The sequence below is a fragment of the Euphorbia lathyris genome, chromosome 1 (assembly GCF_963576675.1).
Source record: "Euphorbia lathyris chromosome 1, ddEupLath1.1, whole genome shotgun sequence".
Lineage (NCBI taxonomy): Eukaryota > Viridiplantae > Streptophyta > Magnoliopsida > Malpighiales > Euphorbiaceae > Euphorbia > Euphorbia lathyris.
This window is the reverse complement of record NC_088910.1, coordinates 49,067,070-49,093,969: the sequence shown is the minus strand read 5'-3', so window position 1 is coordinate 49,093,969 and position 26,900 is coordinate 49,067,070. Positions and strand designations below refer to the sequence as shown.

Genomic DNA, 26,900 nt, shown 5'->3' with positions numbered 1-26,900 from the left:
CTGGGGTGATTAAAGTCAGGGCCGACCGTGGGTCTTGATTTTTGGGGCGCAGACCCACGGCCCATAAATTTTAGGGGTCCCAAATTTTTTTTAGTTCAGTATATTAAAAAAAAATTATAATTATAAAAAATAGGATAATAACCTACCAATTGCACCGACTCTTCTCTTCATTCTCTTCTTCTTCGCGTCTTCTCTTCTTCCTTCTTTTTTCACGTTTGCTGCTGTCAGGGCCATTCCTAACTTCCGTTTGCATCTTTCTCTCCTTCTGTTTTGCCGTCTGACTTCTGTTTGCGGCTTGTCGTCTTCCAATTTCATTTTTGCCTTCTGTTTTGCCTGCTGCTAGTTTGCTGCGATTTGTTTCCCTGGTAAGTAAAAGTGAATTAATAAAGTTGCATAATGATTTTGCTGCTTTGCTGTTCTATGATTTTGGTGTTTTAATTTGATTTGATTTGATTTATGTTTTTAGATATGTTTGATATTTTAAATAAATTTGATTTGTTTTTTTCCTATGATTTTGTTGTTCTATAATAATTTTGCTGCTTTGATTTATGTGTTTCTTTGTTTCAGATAAGTTTGATTTGATTTGATTTTTTCTATAATTTTGCTACTTTGATTTTGCATAATTTTTCCGCTTTAATTGTTCAGATAAGTTTGATGTTTTTGATAAATTTGATTTTATCTTTTGATATTGTTTTTTTATATTACGGATATTGTTTCTATTTATTGAAAATTTGAAGAGCTCAGGCAGGAGAATCATCACTGAATACTGATTATCAAGTCATCAAATTTTAGAAGAATCTGAGACGTGATCGTCTTATAATCAAAGAAAGCAAATACTTTTCCATTATTCTTGATTGTACTCCTAATGTGAGTGATCAAGAACAAATGACTTTAGTAGTACGATGTGTTAATATGTCTGGTAAGAAAATAAAAATTGAGGAGTACTTTCTTGAGTTTCTAAAAGTGGATGATACAACTGGGTTAAGGCTTTTTAATAAACTTTTAGAAGTGTTGAAAAGTCTTGATCTTAGTGTTGATGATGTGAGGGTCAGAGTTATGACAATGGTTCAAATATGAAAGGAAAATACCAAGGAGTCCAAACTAGGGTACTTGAAATTAATCCTAGAGCTTTATATATGCCTTGTGCTTGCCATAGTCTTAATCTTACTCTTAGTGATAAGGCTCATTCTTATGAAGTTATTTATTTTTTTGGGGTTATTCAAAGCATATATTCATTATTTGCGGGCTCTACAAAAAGATGGCAAATTTTTCTTGATAATGTTCATGGTTTAACTTTAAAGTCTTTGTGCAATACTCGTTGGAAGAGTCGGATTAAAAATTGTTGTGATAATCTTCACTCTATTTTTTCCCATGACGGTGTATCCGATTTTGATTTAAATGATCTTTTTTCTGAATTGAAAGTATTGCAAATTACTTTGCCATCTGATGAATTAATGCCAACCATTGAAATTCTTGAGTTTGTTAAAGCCGCAGATTGTTATCCAAATGTTTCTATTGCTTATAGGATTTTATTAACTTTGCCTATGACTGTAGCATCAACTCAAAGAAGCTTTTCAAAATTAAAGTTAATAAAAACTTACTTGAGGTCATCAATGTCTCAAGAAAGTTGAGTGGTTTAGCAATTTTGTCAATTGAGAAAGAAATTTTGGGAACTATGGATGCTGATATTATCATTAATGATTTTGCCTAATGCTCGGAGAAGTAAACTTTTTTAATTATTTGCATACTTTGTTTTGCAGACAATTAAAGATGATATTCAAGGGTTGGAAAAGAGTTAGAAAATGAAGAATATCGACATAGAGACCGTTCTTTAGTTGTTTAGAATAATTTTAATTTTGTTTAGCATATTTTGAGGGTTGGTAGGGGGTGCCAACTTAGGTGGGATGTCCGCCAATCTCTATTTCAACTTCTAAATAAATTTTATTTTTAGAATTTTTGTATTAAAAGGCCTGATTTTATTTTCTCGCTGCGGGCCTACAAAAGGTCAAGAACAGTCCTGATTAAAGTTCACATGGGAAAATTCCAAAATTTTGATACAACTCCGAAAGCTGCAAATGCTCATTGTCTATTATAAATGCCTTAAAGTTGCATCCGTCATACCCCTAGACATGCTCTCTTAATTATATCCTTTCTTCTTTTGAAAATATGCATTTATTTTCCACTTATGTCTTTTTTATTATATATTTAGAACATATATGAAATGAGTTTTCTTATCCCCTTCTTGGTCCTATAGCCTTTGTGTTGGACAATAATATTTTATCTTATGTCTTATGTATATTTGATATGTTTGGGGCACTCCTTGAATCCTCACATCTTCAATATACTTGTGTTATCCTGCATATCATCACCATGAATATCATATTACATTTTTCTTTTTGCATTCTCTACCATTGTCTTAAAGCTTTCTAAGATGACAAGACTCCCCTTCTAGAGCCTTGGAAACAAAAATATTTTCTTTTAAAGAGTGACATTATTCCTTTAAATTTTTCAATGTTCTAGGGCGTTCACAAAATAAAGTGAAAGAAATCTTTTGACACCCCTACCATTGAAGAGTCAAATTTAATCACTCGATTGCTGAAATTGTTGTCAAACCTTTGGTCTTGTTCCGAGGTTCTATTCATACCTCTCTGGGCGATACTTTGTCTCTTAGGATGATGGCCCAGATCATCCATGTTTTGTTTCTTTCACTAAAACCCTCTCGAGTATATTTTTATTTTTATATTGTGATTTTGATTCATCTTCTTTACCATTCTGTAGGAGCTGAATAATGCGTGATTGTTTTGCAATAAAAAGGTGATAGAGATGCATGCTAAAAAGCAAACCACCTCTTCAGCTTTTGACCAATCATCCGACTCTCCGCATTCCAAGAGAGTTCAAATCTCTAAAGAGGAAGTGGTTGATGCATCCCATGATGCTACATGTGCTTCTATCAGGTCTTCTACTTTGGTTGACACTCGTCCTTAAAAGGTGAGTTTTTCTTTTCATAGTATATTCATTATTTATGTTGTGAGTTTCAAATTTCGCTTTCGTTGCATATCACTCTACATTGTGACAATCAGACTGCTATTCATATTGCTTTAAATCCAGTTTTTCATGAACGCACCAAACACTTAGATATCGACTGTCATATTGTTCATGATCATATCCTCTCTGGGTTTCTTTCCACTCCTCATATTTCTACTAAACTTCATTTGGCTGATCTCCTCACCAAACCATTATCAACAGCTGCGCTTTCTTTCTTCCAAAACTGGGTCTTGTTTTGTCACAACCTCTAGTTTGAGGACGAGTATTAGTATATTTAGTATTAATATAGAAATATAGAGGGTAGAATAGTAATTAAAAATTGTAAGTATTAGTATAAATAAATGTACATATTGTTATCACTAATAAGAGATTATTATTTTTAATTTACAATTCTCACATCTTTTCATATTGGCATTTGGTATATAGTTAATCATTTGATTAACGTCTCTCTGTTATCTTTGTCGAGAGAAAGGTATTTCCTCTTCGTTGATGCATTATTGGGTTCATTGCCCTAGAGGTTAAAGCCTTAAATGTCTAGATAGCTCAAGCTATCGAGTGGGGCACCTTTGTTTTCAACACTCTTGAGTTGATGTGAGAGTATACTTTCGCTAGGATATGAGACAATCTATCCATCAAGGCCATGAATATATTTTACTTTGACATCTTGCTTTTTCAATCTTGTCCATCCAGTTGTTCTCACTTTATCCTCTCTCTAGATTGTAACTTTATGTCATCAACAAGTCTATTGGGTTTTTTTTTGCCGATTATTCATCGAGTATAATGAATAATCTCAAGGAGGAGAACAAACAGCTAAAGCTAGAGTTCACTTCAGCATAGACGACCGAAGCCAAATAGAGATTTGTGATTTGTGGATTTTGTGGTTAAAGGATTTGCGAGTTAATCAATAGATCAAAAGATATTGTGTTTTAGTTAATTTGCAAAGTCAAACCTTATATACGAGGTAATTTGAAAAGTTAGACTTTTTAATTGCTCTAAATCACTTCTTTTTTGGGTAAATAGCCACAACTATAATTTTTTGTTAGAATGTTTGTGTTTGCAAACTGCAAAAACTACAAACTCGTGTTTGCAAGTTTTCAAACTACGAGGATGCATATGTGTTTATAAAAATGTCAAACCATATGTTTTTTTTTGTACTTTACCTTAACAAATTATATATTCTAGCTGTTTCGTACTTTGCAAATTGATCGAAATATTTGGTATTTATTTAATATTTCTTGGTCTATTCAAGAATTAATTAAATTTAATATTTATTAAATTTAAATTTATAACAAAAAATATGTAACCTAGAGCCTCTAAAATACTTGGACCGCCCCTCAGGCTGATAGCTTGCTCGTTTTAAGGAGATTCAACACCACTATAGTTAGAAAGCTATAAACAGGTGCAACAGAGACACCTTAACTCGTCCTTTCTAGGATACAACAGCCTAGCAATCTTGTTGTTATTTTATTGCGATTATGCACAATTGTTCAAGCACAAGCTTCTCATAGAACACATCTCTCTAACTAGAGAGAGGTTTATATAAAATTTTAAACCTATATAACCCACTAATGTGATATAATCTGAGATGAGCTTGATGAGACTCCTTAGTGCCAGAAATAAAATAGAAAAAAGGATCAAAGAGGAGCCTAAGACTAGCGATCCTACTCCGATGTCTAAGTCAATGATGGAAAAAGTTACTAAGTAGTATATAAAATTGAGGTCAACAAAGGCAATGGATTGAGTGGGTAAATTTCATCAATGGTGTACAACATTTACCCCATTTCACACTTTAGTGTACAACCTTTCAATTTCTCTCACTAATATATACGAACTTATAGGTGACCTTCCATTTTGATGTACAACAGTTAAAAATGACCGATTAACGCGCCACATCAGGAGTTTGACCGATCAAAAGGTCAAAATTTGACTCACCTAATATAAAATTACTTTTATACCCTCTCCTTCCTACGTTCCCTTTCTCTTTCTCTTTCTAACTCCTATTTCCTTTGTCATCTTGAAGAAAAGGAAAGTTAAAAAGCCATATGTTCCCGTTATTACATGAATTTGGGAGAATGATAAGAGAAGATTTAATAATATAAACAATTAATGAATAAGAAACAATTGGAACCAAAACCTACATTTCTGCATATGAAAAATAAGTTCTCCTCCAATTATCCAATTTAAACCCTGATTTACACAATCATTTCTCTATATTTAGTAATTTATTGCATCTGCAGAAACTCATGGGTTGCTCCTCTTCTCTACCTTTTTTTTTCTAATTCCTCGAACTATTCTAATTTCTCGACTTTATTGCTTTAAAATGAGTGGATCAAGAAATGCAATCCATCGGGGCTTGTATCATTGTGATCTGGTTTATTTGTTCTATTCTTTTTTATCAATTTGGATGAATGGGTAATGATCAGATGTCAATAGAACTACAAGCTTGGGTTTGTATTGGAAAAGATTACAGTGCGTAATTTGAGAATTTCGTTTTATGTGCAATTTACTGCTTTAAATATTTTTATTAGTTTAATCGCTTTTCTGATTAAACTGACAAAAAATTTGAGCTTAGAATATCCAGGTCTTGATTCATTACCTGCCTTTGTCAAATTAATCTTCATTCTTATAAAAAATGTCATTGTTGGATCTAAGCGAAAGATTGAAGGAAGAGAAATAAAGTAGAGAGAGGAGTTATAGAGAAAGGGAAAGGGTAAGGAAAAAGAAGATGATATAAAAATAATTTTATATTAGGTGGGTTAAATTTTGACTTTTTGACCGGTCAAACTGATGATGTGGCGCGTTGACCGGTCATCTTTACCTGTTGTACACCAAAGTGAGAGGTCATCTATAATCGTATATATTAGTGAGACAAATTGAAGGTTGCACACCAAAGTGTGAAATGAGAGTAAATGTTGTACACCACTAATGAAATTTATCTTAGATTGGGTACGTTTTAATGTACCATGTACTTACAAGAATTCAGGTTGTGCACTCTAAATGAGAATAGAGGTCCATGTGGCAGCCAGTCAATGACGAGAGCCTACTGTCAAACATAAACAGATGTAACGGTAGAACTTGTAATTTTGCGAATCATATGGCATCGAATACGGATAGGAATGTACATGATCTTGAAGTCTCATTTGACTAGTCTACTGACTTTGACCGTTATTGTTGAGGAAGGGTGTCACACCCGACCCTAAACGGCATCGGGTATGAAGGGAAAATAGGATGACAAACTTCTACCAGTCTAAAAGCCAAACGTATATTCTACTATATAAAAATTTATTTGTACTACCTAAAGTTTTATTTAGTTATTTGGCTTGGACTTGATAATTCTATCAAGCTTCCTACGTATCCCGAATACCTTGGAATATTAAATCGAGAATCAAAGCCACGTAGTTCTACCTATTTTAGGTAGTTCCCTTAAGTAATTGATACGTTGATCGACATGCTAATCATTTAACTGTATATTTCACTTTACTTCTATATAATTTTATATATATATATATCCTTTTATCAAAAGGAATCACATTAAATAACATTTTCTCAAAACCAGTTCATAAACAAATAACCGTTTTATCAAATCAAATCGATCAAATAGACATTTTTATCAAACCAACTCATAATCAAATAAATTGCTTTAACAAACCGATTTGTAAACCAGCTCGTAAAACATTGTATTTCAAATCATCAAACATTGTCAAAGCGTAATACAAAATTTACGTGTGTCCATCCTCGAATTCCACCCGTGTAGTTTCTTATAACATCAATAATATCAATAATCGAGATATCTCGTTCCTTGCCTAACGTTAGGATTACCAGCCGTGCACTCTGGCCATACCGCCATTAAATATGTCAAAATTCCATTTGGCACAATTGAACTATACAACCTACTTGTCACTCATTTTAAAAGCGTTTTATATTAGATTAGATGGAATAGAGAAGGGGAGATGAACCTTGATACATATAAGTGAAAAAAAAGAGAAGGGAGATAGAAAGACATAGAGGGAGATATACGGAGAATTGATGGGGGAAGTGGCATAATCCGGCAGTTGTTATACGTTTTAGACTAGTTGTCCTTTAGATTTATCGAAGTGGAATTTCGTATTAAGACTTTTAGCCGTGTAACGAGTTTAAAAGTATAACCGGTCCAAAATAATCAAGTCGGTTTTGAATTAAAATACATTGAAAATAGAAGGACTAATACCGATATTTGCCAAGTAGAATCGGTATAGAGTCGCATATAAAATTTATACAACAAGAATTTGAATTTAAAATTAGTCCAAATAGACTTATGACCCGTAACGAGTCTAATTGAACCTTCGGTCGGAACTAACGATATCGGTTTAGTATTACACGTAACTATTCCGGTGATAGATAAAAATCAGTCTCAGAAAAGTATTTGGTTTAAAAATAGTTTTCAAAGTATTTCAGTGATTGTGAATACTTTTGGTTCTAATTGTTATTAAAAATATTTGAATATTCTCGATTTGGATTGGACAATGAATTTGACTATTTTCTACGAATTGTTTTTGGATTGGATTGAGAAAGCTGTTATTGAAGTCCAAATATGATTTTTATGTGGTGATATTTTGAAAGAAAGATAAAATGATTTTGTTCATCTAGAATTGCCTGGGTAGGAGTTGTATTTATAAAGATTATATTACAAGATATATCAAAAATTAGAATTTTAGATACGGACGTTACAAAGGGGGTATCTCATTAAATTATATGTATTATAATAAATTGTGTGATATCACTCACAAAAAAAAATGAAGAAAAACTTATAAATTCAACAACTTATGTTAAACAAATGAAATAAAAGAGTTTCAATATTAAAAAAAAAGGTTTAATACACTATTAGTCCCATGAACTTATTCAAAAAAATTGATTAGTCCTTGAACTTTCAAAATATTCTGATAGCCTCCCTCAACTTGCTTAAAATGTCCCGATAGCCCCTTAAACTTGCATAAAATATAGGCAATTGATCACTCGGTTGAAAAAAAAGTAAGTTGCATAAGGTGTCTTGCACACACAAAGGCGGAGCCAGAGGGGACGGGGAGGGTCGGCCGTCAGCAAACCCCAGGTAGAGGTTTGCCAATATGATTCCACCCTTGGTCAGCCATGGCTGGGAGCCCCTCCATCCCAGCCATCGCAGACATGAAGCTGTGTAGAAGAAGATGAGGGCTGTTAAGAAGAAGTGAGAGGTGAAGAAAAGAAGAATTGCCGCCAAGAACATAAACAGTCAAACTATTTTTTTAATAATTTTTAATGGCTTTGGTACAAATGCTTGTTTTTTGAAAAGTGGTAGAGATACTTTGGAAACCGTTGTTTTTTTTTTTTTTTTTTATCTTTTACTCTCTATTGCTATTTTTTTAATATTATTTCTACTTCTTTTTGTTTTGAATTGTTATATATTTTTTTTTTTGTTACAATTGTTTATATTAATGGAACGATATCCCGAGTGGTATGTTTCATATTTACCACATGCTTGCCCTTGAGTTTTCCCTTGTATAATATTGATTTATACAATATAAGTATTGCCTTCGAGGTATGAAAATGACTATTTTTTTTCCTTCCTTCTTAAGATAGATGCGGTAAGCCAATACCCCAACCTCCTGCTTAGGAGAGACTCTTTCCACTCCTTTACCTCTTTAACTAGGGCAGGCAGTTGAACTCAAAGTTGCTGGAACGAGAGCTCTTTTGTCTCCGATTCCATTTAGTGGAGCGGATTTCATCTCCTTCAATCCAACACTCCAAGGGGCATCTCGCCTAGATTAATTAATCTTAATTTTTTAAACACGATTTTTTAAGGATTTTCTATTTTTAATCCTACTTTTTATTATTATTCTTAGTCCTATTTTTGTATTTATATTTGAACAAGGATCAATAATGTTTTTAAAAAGTACAAATTTAACTTAACGTATAAATTTATTCCTAAAGTTTCCAATCAATATCAATTGTACTCCAATTTTGAAAATGTTATTTGACTATTTAATAGTCATATTAGCCTGAATTTTTTTAGATTTTAACTTAAACAATTACTAGTAAAAATATACGATGAAAAAAAAATTGGAGCAGCTTTTGTATATAAACACAATTTCAATAAGGATTAAAGTCTTTAGTCGTTATTGAAAAAAAATTCTTCATATAGTACAACCCCCCTGAACGTTGACTCCTGGCTCCGCCACTGTGCACACGCCTTGAAAAAGTAATACGAATAAGGTCCGAGTATAGAGTTCTAATATCAGAGAGGTGAATATAATAACATTCCAATGCACGTGTAATAAACATTCCGCATATAACCTATATTTTTAAGCAAGTTGAGAGTGTTATCCAGACATTTTAAGCAAGTTGAGAGAGCTACCATAAATTTAAGTTTAAAGGCCAACCAATTTTTTTTTCTTTGGCAAATTCAAAGGCGGACGAGTGTATTATGAAAATCCGTCAGCATCCCGTCAGGAGAAACACAAGAGAAGTTAGCGTTCGGTTTTCTGACGGAAATGGGTGGATTTCCGACGGATTTTACTTTGAGATGAGTTGTTTTCTAGTAGTGTACTAAAATAATTGATAAGTCACCGTATGGCCTCCTGAAATGTGAATGCACTTGAAGCATAAACAAGCTAGAAACTTAGCTCCTGATTATGATGAGATAGATATTACTATATTAGATCGCGGATATATTAACTGAGATCCAAATTTTTAATATTTTGGTTCAAAATATTATAATTAATAATACCCGTATCACTTTTAATCAAAAAATTTGAACTTATTAACAAATATCCCAAAATATCTAGATATATATATAATCATTAACACTACATTTATAAACTTTCTATTTATATCCACCAAAAGGTAGGTTCTTGTGAAATTAACTTGACAGTTTTTTGTTGCAATTGTCGTTTAAATCTACTAAATATGTAATTAATGAAAATATTGTAATAATTTGGAATTAGTAAAATATATACCTTTATGCATGAATGCTAACTAAAATTCTTAAACAATGAAAGCAATTGGAGAACAGAAAATAGAGAAAAGTAGGAAATTTCAGAGAACCTCCTGGTTTGCATATATTTCAGGAAAAGTAATTCCTTCTGAAATTCCTTTTTTGTGGATCAGATTTCATCGTAACAGAATGAATAATTCCTCTTATTTGGACATAATTAAGAAAGAAAGAAAGACCTTTATTGGAAGATATTTGATTCTCCAGTCAATTTGATTTAGAACCTTCTCATACATGAAGCAAACTAGAAGCTCTTTGCTTTATACTAATTAAATTCCTAACAATGGTTTTCAACATAGCAGTACTAATGCATCGGATCCCATCAGAACTCGTGTTTGAACCACCTCTTGAGAAGTCCTCGTGTTGCACCTAAAAAATTTTCGACCAAAATAAATATAAAACACAACTTCTGATCCAGATATTAAATTTTCTTTGCAAATGTTAGGAAATACTATTACATTGCCTTGTTTGGGTTCCACAGTGGACCGGATCCATAGAAAAAATGAAATATATTTCCGTTGGTAAAATCCATAGATAGATCAGATCTATAACAGAATTTGAGAAACAAGAATAGTCTAGTTCTACATTATTTCTTGAGATTAAAACTAACATGACAACCATTTAAGAAGGATATTTATTGGATCATTTTTCAATAATAAAATTATTCTAATATAACAATCTATACATAAAAAAAATTTGGATTTTCATTTGCTAGACGACTAAGATTTATAGGGTAGACAAAAAAAAAAAACCGGTCAAATTGGAAACCGAACCATAAAAATCAGTTAATCGAACAAGTGGTTTTGATTTAGAGTTGAAGAATTTTGGCTTTTGGTTTCTGTTTGGGATGTTAAAAAACTGACAGTTTTGATTAACCGAACGGTTTATACTTATATATATATATATATATATATAATACAGATTCATGACAATAACAATGGTTTTGATTGTAAACCAATAAAAAACAATCTCTTCACTAGCAAATAATCCTAAAAAATTGATAACCTTGCTTCTAAAAAGCAAAATATATTTGATTCATAAAACTTAGTTTCATTACAAGAAATAAATGAAAATCTAACCTAATATAGTTAAAATTACAATAAAGTCTATTACATCAGTAATTAAAGAGATAAAGTTAAGGGGCAAAATGAGATAAGTATAAAGGGTGGCAAGTTGGTAAATAAACTGAGGGTAAGAATTGTAAATAATCGGATGATAGTTGTAATTAATTAGGAGAAAGCTTGAGAAAGGGAAATGACTGATTTATATGACATTTTAAAAAGTTCACACGATGTGTAGGTTTTCCACATGGCTTGTGGACTTTATTTCGAAAAGAACTGGCGACTTGTTTTAAAGCCGACACGGCATGTGAGTTGGATTCTGAAGTGTAAGCTGGTGCCTTTTAAAGTTCACACGGCGTGTGTGCTCTGTTTTTCACATGAATTGCCTCCTCTTCCCCTTGGTGTGTCACGTCTTTGGGTTGGCTTCTTCCACAACTCGTTTCCACACATTCGGTCAATTTGATGTCCTCATCAATAACTATGTTATCCAAGGACCAGTGGTAAAGCAGAGGAGGGTTTTCTATTTCATCTGCTAGGGTTTGGGGCCACTCCCTTCTTTGCCACATAGCCGCCGCAGCCCCGTTTAGCCGCACTGCCGCCGCCGACATCGCTCCGTGCCGTCTATCTTCTCTTCGCCGTGTATTCTGTTTCCGTGGTGTATTCCGTTCGTCCTTCGCGGATCTCCTTCTCGGTTCTATCGTCTTCGCGGATCTGTCGTCCTTTCACACGGATCTGTTCATTCCGTCACGGATCTCCGCCGTCCGCTCCTCCGTCTGTTCTGCTTTCGTGCCGTCGTCGGACCGCTCTCCGTCGTCTGCTGCCGGCCTTGCCCTGCTGCTGGTGTTTTCAGACCTATAATGTTTTTGGCTTGCTGTGCAGTAACTAATAATCTCTTAATATATTAAAGAAGAGGAAAATATCTTAATTAACTCATGAATTAAAAGATTTGTTGGTGGAGATATCTAATTGATGAATTAAAAGAATTGTTGGTGGAGATATCTAATTGGTGATTTGCATTGTGCCACCGTTATTCCTTTTCTTCACTACGGATTCACCTGCCGTCGGTGTTTGCGGATCTGTGTTTTCAAAATTTTGTTTGGTTTGACAGTTTCTGTTTTTTTGGGTTTGTGAGGCTAGTTGTTTGGTCGGTTCTAGTTGATCTAGTGGAGATGGATTGTTCCATTGCTCATCTTTTTTCTAGATCCTCTTTTTTTGAAAAATGTCTTGTCTAGATCTAGTAATGATGCGATTTGTCCTCCTTCGGGATCAGGGCCCTCTGCTGGACCTAGGTCCTATGCGGCTACACTTGTTGGTAATGTTACTTCTGCGGTTTTTTCTCCGGATGTTCCTCCCCCTGTGGATCGATCTTTTATATCCGAAGAAGGCAGTTTTAAAGCCGTCAAAATACAACAAGATATTTACAATGAAAGGCTCAATCTTTGTAAACATTCTATTATCGGCCGTATCACTCTTGCTAAAAGGGAATCTCCTTGGAAGCAGTCAGACTTGAAGGCCAAACTTTCAGCTATTTGGGGTTGTTCTCCTAATTGGAAATTGATCTCTCTGGGTAGAGGTTTTTACCACATCATTTTTTCGTCCGCAGAGACTCTCCAATCTGTTTGGAGTCATGGCGCCATTGCTCTTAGGACGGGGATTATGTGCTTCATTCCTTGGAGCCCGGGATTTAACCCGGACTCTCACAAATCCACTTCTGCTCAGGTTTGGGTCCGCTTCTACAATCTTCCTTGGGAATTCTGGGATAAGCGGATCATGGCAAGCATTGCAAGAGCAATTGGGGTGCCCCTTTGTTTTGATAAGAATACTGTGGAGGGTGAAATGGGTCACTATGCTCGTATCTTGATTGATGTGGAGCTTTCTAAGGAAATTCAATACAAGCTACGTGTGGATACTGACACCTCAATGTATTGGATTACTCTCGAATATGAAAGACTTTCGGACTTATGCTCCATTTGCCATTCCATTGGTCATTCTGCTGGAGCTTGTAGGAGAAACCTTCACCGTGAAGTGTTGTTATCGTCATAATTTATAGCATTTTTAGTATTTAATTACTAGCTATTTTGTACCATTTTAATAAATTTTAATGATGGTTTTTGTATTTTTCTTCATTTTATGTATCTAAGCCACTTTATGTGTTTTCTAGGCATTTTCGCAAGGTTTTCGGTACAAATAACCAAGTCGGGGCTTAAGGCGGCAGCTCGGGAGTAAAAGAGACAAGAAAAGAGGATCTTTAGTGACACCCAGCGTGCACTTCGTCGCGGATAGGTGCTGCAAGATAAGAGTCTAATTGTTCACACTAGGACAGATTTGACACATTTTCGTATTTTCAACTTTTCTCCCTCATACGGACTCGGATTGAGGCGATTCAAAATGCGTTGGAAAGCTAAGAGAAAGATGAACAAATGTTTAATAATAATCATCTCCAAATTCGAAGTGCATCAGGCCCAGAAAATTATCCAAAGTTGATGAATATGTTGAAACCTAAGATTCCTTTGACATTTCAACTCCTAAATTATTAAAATCTTCCCCCCATGCTCTCTTAAATGCTAAATTCAGATGATAAGGAGTGGGAGGCCATAAGGATGACTTGGTCTTTGGAATTTTGTGTACCATTTTACTATAAAAGGAGGCCTTGGGTGCCATTTGAAGACACACCAAGCTTAGGCTTAATTCTTCCCTCTATAATGTTATTTTGTTGATTCTTATCCTTAAGAATTAGTTGTTTGTGTTGTTCTTATTGTTGTTAGAGTGTTATTTGTGCAAAAGTTCATCTAATAAAAGTAAGTTTCAAGTTACCGAAGAAGTTCGTTCGGTAATCGTCACTACGGTTTCTTCTAAACTTTAATCTCTTTTATTAATATGAACACTATTATCTATCTTTCTAAAATGTGTTTTAATCTAATGATGGGCTAAACCCCTCTTAACTAAGGCTAAAAGTGGATCTTAACCTTAATTATGTGGTAATTACGTTTAACCTATTTAAGTTATCTTTATCCTTTTGGAGAACTAACTTATGATTCTTAATGCTTGTAGGAGATGGGCCAACTCTCTACTTGGATATAATTAATCGTTTATATTGACCGTGATTAAATTGATTAATCGAAATTCATAAGTTGGACCTAATGACCATTTAGTGTGGCTTATTAGTTTTCCAAGGTTTTTCATGAATCTTATTACAAATCTTTAATTTATTACTTGAGCCGGACCAAGGGAAAGTAATAAATCGAAGGTTTGGAAATAAGAAAACTTAATGCTTCTTTGGATTAATTACTTGAGCCGGACCAAGGGAAAGTAATTAATCGAAAGTTTAGAACTAATTACTCGAGCGGTTTTTCTTGAATCTTAGGTAATCACTTTAGCCGGACCAAGGTAAAGTAGGTTAAAAAGGTTTAGATTTAATCTTGTTACAAATCTTAGATTTATTACTTGAGCTGGACCAAGGGAAAGTAATAAATCGAAGGTTTGGAACTAAGAAAACTTAATGCTTCTCTTGATTAATTACTTGAGCCGGACCAATGGAAAGTAATTAGTCGAGAGTTTAGAACCGATCTCGAGAACTATTAGTTAATAAGAAAAATCGCCATCTTAAAAAGGATAAACAACTTAAAAGGGGTTAAGTGTTTTACCAAGCAAAGAGGTTAAGTGAAGCTAGAAGCCTTAGTTTCTTTTATTATAAGTAATCTCTCACTTAATTTGTGTAATTTTTATTTCACTTCTTGCTTAAGTCTTAGCTTGGTTGTCCAACAAACTCTACATTTCGGTTGTTTAAATAATAGATAGTAAGCAAAGAGATTAGTACTTATAATCACCATCCTTGTGGGAACGATACTCTACTTTCACTTTATTACTTGATACACGACTAAGGTACACTTGCCTTCACATGCACGTATACGTAAAACGCGCATCAAGTTTTTGGCGCCGTTGCCGGGGATAGTAGAATTATAATATTAATCTAGTCGAGCTTCTATTAATTTAGACGTTTTATTTTCTTTTATTTTTGTTGTTTTTATGAACACAAGAAGTTTAAGTTGGCCTTTATTATTGCCCGATCCTGAAATTGAGCGTACTTTTCACAGGAACTTGGCTAATCGAAGAGCAAACATGGCGCAAGAGGAACGTTCCATCATGGATCTACTCACTCCGAACCGTTTGGACATGAATTCAAGTATCGTGGAACCTACCATTGGAGCAAACAACTTCGAGATCCAGCCGGCAATGATCCAACTTATACAAAACTCTGGTCAATTTGGCGGAGATCCGAGAGAAGATCCAAACTCCCATTTAAATAAATTTGTTAAACATTGTTCTATGCTTAAGCAAAATGGGGTACCACCAGAAGCTATTAAACTAAAATTGTTTTCTTTTTCTTTAAGGGATGATGCAGCTGACTGGTTGGATTCTCTCGAGGCCGGATCCATTGGAACATGGGATGAGTTAGTTAAGAAATTCTTAGCTAAGTACTTCCCTCCATCTAAAACGGCGATGTACAAAAACGAGATAAGTTCTTTTCGCCAAACCGAGAGAGAGACACTATATGATGCGTGGGAGCGATTTCGTCGACTATTGAAGAAATGCCCACATCATGGATTTGAGAAGTGGCAACAGGTTAGTATTTTTATAATGGTTTATCTTCCGCTAACTGTGCCACAATTGATTCCGCCGCAGGTGGCAACATTCTTAAGAAAACCCAAACGGAGGCTTATGATTTAATCCAAGAATTGGCGGAAAGGTGCTCTCATTGGCAAGCGGAGAAAAACCTCGAAACAAGAGCGGGAACATATTTGGTTGATTCGTCATCAAGATCTGGCATTGATGAGTTAAATAAAAAATTAGATCTATTAATGGCTAATTTGAACCAAAATAATTTGTGTGATTTATGTGGTTTAAATGGGCATAAGAGTGAGGATTGTCAAGCGGCAAACCCATTCCTTGGGGATACCGCTAGTGCAAACTTTGTGGGAAATTTTAAGCAATCTAATCCTTATTCCAACACGTACAACAATGGTTGGAGAAATCACCCTAATTTCTCATGGACTAATAATCAAAATGTGCAAAATCCGTAAAGACCTCCACCCGGATTTAATCCTAATGAAAAGAGAAATAACGGTGATGAAGCTTCGGCTATTGTAACAATTCTTGCAAAAATGGAATCTCGTCTTGCAGGTATGGAGGAATGGAAGAGAAATCAAGAGACGTTCACAAAAGGGCTTGAAACGAGCATAAGCCAATTAGCAAAAGCCATGTCCGAACGTCCTATGGGATCCCTTCCAAGCAACACGGAAACAAATCCAAGGGAGCATGTGAAAGCCATCACATTGAGAAACAACAAAGAGTTACAATCGGCTCCGAGCAAACAGGTAAAAGATACCACAGATGAGGTAAGTACTTCTCAACCTCAAGATTCATCTCCTCCTAAGCTTTTTGCGGATCCACTTGTTCAACCCTACAAAACAAAAATTCCATTTCCCCAAAGGTTGAACAAGGAGAAACAAGAAAAGCAATTCTCCAAATTTCTCGACATTTTCAAGAAATTACATATAAATATTCCGTTTGCGGAAGCCTTGGAAAATATGCCCATGTATGCTAAATTTTTAAAAGATATACTTTCCAAAAAGAGAAAATTGGAGGATAATGAAACAGTGAAATTAACGGAAGGATGTTCGGCTATCCTACTCAATAAACTACCACCCAAATTGAAGGACCCGGGAAGTTTCTCTATCCCGTGTACTATCGGTGGTATGTATTTCGAAAGAGCTCTATGTGATCTTGGAGAAAGCATAAATCTCATGCCATTAAGTATCTTTCGAAAATTGGGTTTAGGAGAGCCGAAACCCACTAAGGTTTCCTTACAATTAGCCGACCGTTCTCTTGCATACCCCAAAGGGTTTGTAGAAGATGTGTTGGTTAAGGTGGATAAATTCATCTTTCCGGCTGATTTTATTGTTCTTGATATGGAGGAGGATGATTGAGTCCCGATAATTTTGGGTCGTCCTTTTCTAGCAACCGGGAGAACACTTATAGATGTGCAACAAGGGAAATTAATTCTCCGGTTACAAGATGAGGAAGTGATTTTTAATGTTTTCAATTCTTTAAAGTATCCTTCCGAAAATATTGACCATTGCAACTTTCTTGATATAACAGACGAAGTTGTTAAAGATGTTTTTCAGAATGACATGTGTGAAGACCCATTGGAAAAAGTAATGTTAAATGGTCTCGGGTTAAATCAAGAGGAGGTCGTGATAGATCGAGAAATTGCCAATTTGACTTATGACCCCGAGGATTGCATGTGGATCCGTGACCAATATGAGAAAATCATTCGAGGGGACAAACCGAGGCCCAAATCATCATTGGAAGAGCCACCCGAATTACACCTTAAACCCTTACCATCTCATTTGAAATATGCATTTTTAAGTGAAAACTCAAACTTACCTGTTGTAATTTCTTCTTCTTTGACAGGTGAAATGGAAGAGAAATTGATTAATGTGCTCAAAGATCACAAGAAAGCTTTCGGATGGACATTGGCGGACATCAAAGGAATAAGTCCTTCTATTTGCACACACAAAATTTTCATGGAAGAACAAGTTAAACCGACGGCCCAACCTCAAAGACGCCTAAACCCAAGCATGAAGGAAGTGGTGAAAACTGAAATTCTAAAACTCCTTGATGCAGGTATCATCTATCCAATCTCGGATAGTAGTTGGGTACGTCCGGTACAAGTCGTACCTAAAAAGGGAGGTATAACCGTTCAAGCTAATGAAAAAAATGAACTAATCCCGGTAAGAAAGGTAACCGGGTGGCGCATGTGTATTGATTACCGAAAATTGAATGATGCCACTCGGAAAGACCATTTTCCTTTACCTTTCATCGATCAAATGCTTGAAAGATTGTCGGGACATGCTTATATGTGTAATTTAGATGGCTATTCCGGATACATGCAAATCCCGGTTGCTCCAAGCGACCAAGAGAAAACAAATTTTACATGTCCATATGGAACTTTTGCCTATCGTAGAATGCCTTTCGGATTATGTAATGCCCCGGCTACTTTTCAAAGGTGCATGATGGCAATTTTTGATGACATGATTGAAAACTTCATGGAGGTTTTCATGGACGATTTTTCCGTGTTTGGAAAAACATTTGATAGTTGCTTGCATAATTTGGAACTAGTGCTTAAAAGATGTGAAGATACTAATTTGATTCTAAATTGGGAAAAATGTCAGTTTATGGTCAATGAATCAATTGTTCTAGGCCATAAAGTATCATGTCAAGGCATAGAAGTAGATCCGGCAAAGGTGGAGGTAATTGCAAAATTGCCACCGCCTAATTCTGTTAAGGCTATCCGAAGCTTTCTCGGGCATGTAGGATTCTATAGGCGTTTCATAAAAGATTTCTCGAAAATTTCAAAGCCATTGACCCAACTGTTGATGAAAGATGTTGAGTTTAACTTTTCTAAAGAATGCTTATCCGCCTTTGAACTATTGAAAGAAAAGTTAATTGATGCACCAATAATGATTAGTCCTAATTGGAGTTTACCTTTTGAACTAATGTGTGACGCTAGCGATTTAGCAGTTGGAGCATGTTTGGGACAGCGAAAAGATAAGAATTTTCAACCGATATACTTTGCTAGTAGGACGTTGAATGAAGCACAACAAAATTATACAACAACCGAAAAGGAGCTACTAGCAATTGTTTTCGCTTTTGATAAATTTCGTTCTTATCTTGTGCTTTCAAAAGTTATCGTTTACACTGATCATTCCGCACTAAAATATCTCTTATCTAAACAGGATGCAAAACCGAGATTGATCAGATGGGTTCTCCTACTCCAGGAATTTGATTTGGAGATACGAGACACGAAAGGGGTAGCTAATGTAGTTGCCGATCACCTTTCACGATTGGAGTTTGAACCACATAGAACCGACGTGCAAAGAGAGATCAAGGAGTTCTTTCCAGATGAATCATTGTTTAGCGTATCAACACTACCATGGTTCGCCGATTTCGCAAACTTTCAAGCGGGTAATATACTTCCTCATGGGCTCACATACCAACAAAGACGTAAGTTCTTCGCCGATGCAAAGCACTATCTATGGGATGAGCCTTTCCTTTTTAAGGTTTGTGGAGACAATGTGATTCGTAGGTGTATCCCAGAAGAAGAGGTAAAATCTATACTTGAGTTTTGTCACTCACGTGAACCCGGTGGCCACCACGGTCCAAACCGTACGGCTGCCAAGGTCTTACAATGTGGGTTTTATTGGCCTACGATCTTTAAAGATGCATATGAGTTCGTAAAATCTTGCGATAAGTGCCAACGAACGGGTAACATATCACGTAGACACGAAATGCCCCTATCGAGTATATTGGTTTGTGAAATTTTTGACGTGTGGGGCATTGATTTTATGGGTCCTTTTCCGAATTCATTTGGTAACCAATTTGTGCTTGTTGCAGTTGATTACGTATCCAAATGGGTAGAGGCGATTGCTTCACCTACTAATGATGCTCGGGTGGTTACGAAGTTCCTAAAGAAAAACATCTTCACTAGATTTGGAACACCCCGAGCAATCATTAGTGATGGTGGCACACACTTTTGCAACAAGCAATTTGACCAATTGTTGGCGAAATACGGAGTCACCCATCGGGTAGCCACCCCGTATCATCCCCAAACAAGTGGTCAAGTTGAAATATCAAACCGGGAATTAAAGAGCATTTTAGAAAAAACGGTAAATTCATCCCGAAAGGATTGGTCGATTAAATTAGACGATGCTTTGTGGGCTTATAGGACGGCTTTTAAAACCCCTATAGGTGCCTCACCGTATCGTCTAGTTTTCGGAAAAGCATGCCATCTACCCGTAGAGTTAGAACACAATTCGTTTTGGGCTCTAAAGTTTTTAAATTTTGATATGTGTTCTGCAGGAGAAAAACGTTTGATGCAGCTCAACGAACTCGATGAATTCCGCCTTTCGTCATACGAAAATGCGAAATTATATAAAGAACGGACTAAACGTTGGCATGACAAGCATATCATTCCACGAACATTCAAACCGGGGGATAAAGTTCTTCTATACAACTCTCGGTTACGACTTTTTCCCGGTAAGTTGAAGTCGAGATGGCACGGGCCGTATGAAGTAACCGAAACATTCCCTTCGGGAGTGGTCGCGGTTCAACGAGAAGGTGTGGCACCATTCAAAGTGGACGGACAACGAGTGAAACTATACGAGGCCGGAGACACAAGCATGAACGATTCCGTCGTATACCTCAATGCCCCGACCACGAGCAACTAGCCACTCAATAACGTCGAGCTGATCGACGTTAAACTTAGCGCTTGTCGGGAGGCAACCCGATATTTCTAACCTCTTTATCTCAACTTTCACTCTTACTTTTATAATATATATTTATTTCAATTTTATTTTCGTTTTGTTTTTCGTTAAAAAAAAAAAAAAAGCTACAGGTACACCTCGTCGAAGTGTAGAGTTCCACAGACTTGCAAAGTCTCTGGAACTCCTCACCTCGACGAGGTGAACATCACCTCGTCGAAGTGTAAAGTTCCAGAGACTTTGCAAGTCTCTGGAACTCATCACCTCGACGAGGTGCATCCCGACCTCGACGGGGTGCATCCCAACCTCGACGAGGTTGAAATCAACCTCGACGAGGTTGGTGATTAGGAGGGCTTAATTGCCCGATTTCCTTTGTCTTCTCTATTTTTAACTTTTCCCTTCTCTTTTGCAGCGCAACCGTCCGCCTCCCTCCCTCCATCTCCGGCCATTTTCCGGCGAAATCACCATCTAAACACCCTCTTTCCACCTCAAATCATTTCCTACGCCTCCAATCCTTCACCCTCTACACTCAAATCCCACAAAAACTCCTTGAATCCAAAAACCCCAAATCACACCCTAGCTTCTCTATTTCCCTCCAAAACACCAAATTCACTCAAATTTCCTCCATTCAAGCATTGTAATGGCTTCAAAAAGAGGAAGAAAGAACAACCCGCCGATTAGCACGTCACGAACACGAGCCGCGACAAATGCCCCAATTCCTCAACCACGGTGCCGTTTATCCGAACAGTACCAGTGTCCGTTCCTCCTCAAATCTCCTCGAGAAGGTGATCGGTATGATCGATTACGTGTCATGTCTCTTGCTCATATTCACTATTTTGATTTTCCTGTGTTGGATAAATTGGGAAACTCGGGTGCTATTCGTGAGTTCTTAGAATGGTTAGGATGGAATGATTTTGCATTGAAACCAATTTTTAGTTACCCGTCACTGATTACGGAATTTTTTGTTAGCTTTAGGACGGGTAGGGATGAACAAGACAAAACCAAAATAATGTTTAGATTGTTGGGGGAAGAAAGGGAAGTGACTGAAGGGCTGTTTTGCACATTGTTTAACATGTCTGAGGGAGGTTTAGAATTGCTTCCCGAAGGGGTTACATTTGAGTCAATTTGGGCATCAATCACAGACAATGAGTTGTATGATTCTAACAAATTGCTAAACAAGCAAATTGTTGATCAAAATCTCAGATTGATGCACAAATTCATATGTCATAGCATTTCGGGTAAGAAAGATTCCGATAAAGTCAACAATAGGGAACTCATTCTACTCCACTGTCTGTCCACCCGAACCCGACCTAACTTACCCCACTCCATTTTCCAATCAATGCAAGACATCATAGACACCTCTAGGCGCACTTTAGCTTTTGGTCATATTATTACTGAAATCGCCAACCATTTTGGGTATACGGAAGTCTAAGGGGCGTCCCTCACTTAGCACCTAAATTTTTCAATAAATCCTATTTGCGGAAAGCACAATATGTGACAGAAAATTTTGAGTTTTGGCCTGTGGACCCAACTGAGGATGATCAAATGGAGGAAAATGAGATGGAGGGTGCGGGGGGTGAGGAACCAGTTGATCCTAATGGTGCACCGGCAGTTGACCCACATTCCATTCACGAAAGGCTTGAGGCTCTCGAGCTACTAGGGAGGGAGAATCAGGCCACTTTGCAGCGCATCGAGACATATCAACAGCAGCAGGACCCCATACTCCAGCAGATGGCCCAGTTCATGGCCCACTATGCCAGTCAGCACGACTGGCAACTGCCTTAGACAGGGAGTTCTTCTATCCTTTACTTTTTGCTTTAGTGTTATTTCGCATTTTGGGACTAAACGCTACACTAATGGGGGATGGGAGTAAAGGATAGAACTTTATCTTTATTTTCAGTAGTTGTTATTTTCGTACGTTTAATTTCAATTTTATGATATTTTGCACTCTATTTTATTAATTTGCACCTTATTTTTAATAGTTATGTTTTTCCCTTTATTTCTAATTTTTATTTAGCTTTTAAATAAATGTTTTGTGAAATAATTTTGAATAAAAACCCCATTCTAAAGTTTTGTTTTAACAAACGAGAAAATCAAACAAAATTTTATCTAGAATAAATGTTAAATTTTGATAGGATGAAATTTTACTTGAAAATCTTAAATTTTGTAAACGAATTTTGGACTATTTTGAATACGTAATTTTATTTTGTTATTACGCTCAGTATTTAACAAATCGACATTTACATTTTGAGGAATAAAAATTGAGTTAATTAGCACACATTACCATTCCAAAGTGAGTTTTTTTTAGCCTAATTTAAAAAGCATTCACTAATGCTTCATTTTTTCTCTCTCACGAGTGTTCCATAATTACACGAAACTTGAGAATTTGCATCAAATACCGGTCAAAACCTCACGCGTCTAGCTCAAAACATGACATGATTAAGGCCTTCCTTGTTTTACCCCCACTTTTCATACTCAAAATGATAGCCCACCTTAAACATATTTTCCGTCGTTCACCCCTTCGAGCCTAGACATTCCATTCATTTCACCACGTTACAAGCCGCATTCCCTTCATAAATACCATTTTTGTTCCCCCTAAATTTATGGGTAATTAGTAACCAATATGCTTGAGATGATGATTCACAATAAATACGAAATTCAGACAAACACTTCTACCGATATATAACGGTTATACCTCTCTATTTTCGTATATTTCATACTTTATATATATATATATATATATATATATATATATATACATATAAATAAAATTCATATTGATATTTATATATATATATAAAGTCAAAAAAAAAAATATATATATATATATAAATAAAAATAAAAATATATAGTATCATATATATTTATAAATAAAAATAAAAGAGAGATTTCCGTTACAAAAATTCTGAATTTCCGAAAGACGAAATTCTGAATTTCCGTTATAAAAATGTTATCGTCATAATTTATAGCATTTTTAGTATTTAATTACTAGCTATTTTGTACCATTTTAATAAATTTTAATGATGGTTTTTGTATTTTTCTTCATTTTATGTATCTAAGCCACTTTATGTGTTTTCTAGGCATTTTCGCAAGGTTTTCGGTACAAATAACCAAGTCGGGGCTTAAGGCGGCAGCTCGGGAGTAAAAGAGACAAGAAAAGAGGATCTTTAGTGACACCCAGCGTGCACTTCGTCGCGGATAGGTGCTGCAAGATAAGAGTCTAATTGTTCACACTAGGACAGATTTGACACATTTTCGTATTTTCAACTTTTCTCCCTCATACGGACTCGGATTGAGGCGATTCAAAATGCGTTGGAAAGCTAAGAGAAAGATGAACAAATGTTTAATAATAATCATCTCCAAATTCGAAGTGCATCAGGCCCAGAAAATTATCCAAAGTTGATGAATATGTTGAAACCTAAGATTCCTTTGACATTTCAACTCCTAAATTATTAAAATCTTCCCCCCATGCTCTCTTAAATGCTAAATTCAGATGATAAGGAGTGGGAGGCCATAAGGATGACTTGGTCTTTGGAATTTTGTGTACCATTTTACTATAAAAGGAGGCCTTGGGTGCCATTTGAAGACACACCAAGCTTAGGCTTAATTCTTCCCTCTATAATGTTATTTTGTTGATTCTTATCCTTAAGAATTAGTTGTTTGTGTTGTTCTTATTGTTGTTAGAGTGTTATTTGTGCAAAAGTTCATCTAATAAAAGTAAGTTTCAAGTTACCGAAGAAGTTCGTTCGGTAATCGTCACTACGGTTTCTTCTAAACTTTAATCTCTTTTATTAATATGAACACTATTATCTATCTTTCTAAAATGTGTTTTAATCTAATGATGGGCTAAACCCCTCTTAACTAAGACTAAAAGTGGATCTTAACCTTAATTATGTGGTAATTACGTTTAACCTATTTAAGTTATCTTTATCCTTTTGGAGAACTAACTTATGATTCTTAATGCTTGTAGGAGATGGGCCAACTCTCTACTTGGATATAATTAATCGTTTATATTGACCGTGATTAAATTGATTAATCGAAATTCATAAGTTGGACCTAATGACCATTTAGTGTGGCTTATTAGTTTTCCAAGGTTTTTCATGAATCTTATTACAAATCTTTAATTTATTACTTGAGCCGGACCAAGGGAAAGTAATAAATCGAAGGTTTGGAAATAAGAAAACTTAATGCTTCTTTGGATTAATTACTTGAGCCGGACCAAGGGAAAGTAATTAATCGAAAGTTTAGAACTAATTACTCGAGCGGTTTTTCTTGAATCTTAGGTAATCACTTTAGCCGGACCAAGGTAAAGTAGGTTAAAAAGGTTTAGATTTAATCTTGTTACAAATCTTAGATTTATTACTTGAGCCGGACCAAGGGAAAGTAATAAATCGAAGGTTTGGAACTAAGAAAACTTAATGCTTCTCTTGATTAATTACTTGAGCCGGACCAAGGGAAAGTAATTAGTCGAGAGTTTAGAACCGATCTCGAGAACTATTAGTTAATAAGAAAAATCGCCATCTTAAAAAGGATAAACAACTTAAAAGGGGTTAAGTGTTTTACCAAGCAAAGAGGTTAAGTGAAGCTAGAAGCCTTAGTTTCTTTTATTATAAGTAATCTCTCACTTAATTTGTGTAATTTTTATTTCACTTCTTGCTTAAGTCTTAGCTTGGTTGTCCAACAAACTCTACATTTCGGTTGTTTAAATAATAGATAGTAAGCAAAGAGATTAGTACTTATAATCACCATCCTCGTGGGAACGATACTCTACTTTCACTTTATTACTTGATACACGACTAAGGTACACTTGCCTTCACATGCACGTATACGTAAAACGCGCATCAAGCATGTTGAACTTAAGCAAAGAAATGGGAAGAAAAAGATGGGATCTCCTGAGCCCCGAGGTAGGTCTGTTACTTGGATTTGGAAACAGAAGCCAGGAGTTGATATTGGTGAATCCTCTAAAAAGGCGACTACCAATGGAGAGTCTGACAAACCTAATAACTGTGATTTACAGATGGTACTTCATAGTTCTGTCATGATTAGTGAGTCAGTTCTTGACTCTGATTCTGGCACGGCCCCCGCCTCTCATACTCTTGGTTTTCCATCTTCTCAACTTGATAAAAAAACTGGGAGTCTTGGGTTGGCATCATCCCAATTCTGAGGTTTCTGAAATTCCTAATTTACAAATCATTGAGCATTCAGGAAACAGGGACAGTTTGCAAGTGGTTAATGATTCAGAGGAAAAGACTTGGTCCAAAGTTCAAAAAAGGAAGAAGCAAAAAGAAAATAGCATTCCCTTTGAGATCATTGGTAAACGGCATAGCAAGCCGCCTGTGCAGTTTCAATGATTGTGTTATATTGGAATTGTAGGGGCATCAGTAATGATAGCACTCAACGAGCCCTGAAACTTCTGTGCCTACAACATCGCCCTGATTTTTTGTGTCTTGCAGAAGCTCTTGTTTGTTTTAGTGACATTGATGATAGGTTTTGGAGATCTCTGGGTCTTTCTCTCTTTGCTTGGAATGATAAGGATTCACCGACTCTTTGGCTTCTTACTAGGGATGCTTCTTCTCTTTCTCTTCATTCTTCTCATGCACAACATGTTACTGTTCAACACCAGCTGGGTGATAAATATTTTCTGCTCTATTTTGTCTATGGTAGTAACCTGGCTTCAGATAGAAGGGAGTTGTGGTCTTCTCTTTATAGTTGCGCCTTTCCAAATAATAATTGGTTGGTGTTTGGGGATTTCAATGCTATTACTGGCTCTCATGAGAAGCTTGGTTCCCATCCTGCTGCTGGATCCTGTAGGGAATTTAGGAATTTTATTGATGATTGTGATCTTATTGATATTGATACTTTGGGTCAGAGGTTTACTTGGTCCAATGGTCGACATGGGACGGCTCATGTTGAATGTCGTCTGGATAGAGCTTTAGTGTCTGAGGGCTTTTTAGATTCTTGGGACTCTATCTCTTGCACGGCTTTGGCAAGGTATTGTTCTGATCATTGCCCGATGCTCCTTTATTGTAGAATTGGGGAAACAAGGATTGCTAGATTCAGATTCCATGCAATGTGGACCACTAATGATTCTTTAAAGGGTGTAATTGCTAATCACTGGACTGCTTCCCACATCTCTCTTCCTCCTGCTCAACTATTATGTCATATACTTTGCACTCTTAGACCTATTCTCTGGGATTGGAATAAGAATGTGTTTGGCAGAGTTGATTCTAATATCCTTCTGGCTGAAGCTCATCTTGCAGATATTCAAAAGCAAATTTCTGAGCAAGGTGATACTCCGGAGTTGAGTAGTGATGTTTCTGCCGCCTGCTCCAACCTTGATTTACAACTTCTTCGGCATGAGATGATGTACATAGAGCAAAGCCGTGTTAGATGGCTTAAAGAGGGGGATAGGAACACTAGTTTTTTCCAAAGGTCTGCTAAAGTTAGAAAGACTTGGGCCGGCATTAA

The 26,900-nt window shown here is 35.9% G+C and overlaps 1 long non-coding RNA gene across 1 annotated transcript; it reads left to right on the top strand.

Moving 5' to 3' along the window:
- The first annotated feature begins 138 nt into the window (after positions 1-138).
- LOC136231939 (uncharacterized) lies at positions 139-3,987 on the top strand. Its single transcript, XR_010690193.1, has 2 exons — positions 139-365; positions 1,761-3,987. It is a non-coding gene; the product is annotated as an uncharacterized lncRNA (long non-coding RNA).
- The last annotated feature ends 22,913 nt before the right edge of the window (positions 3,988-26,900 follow it).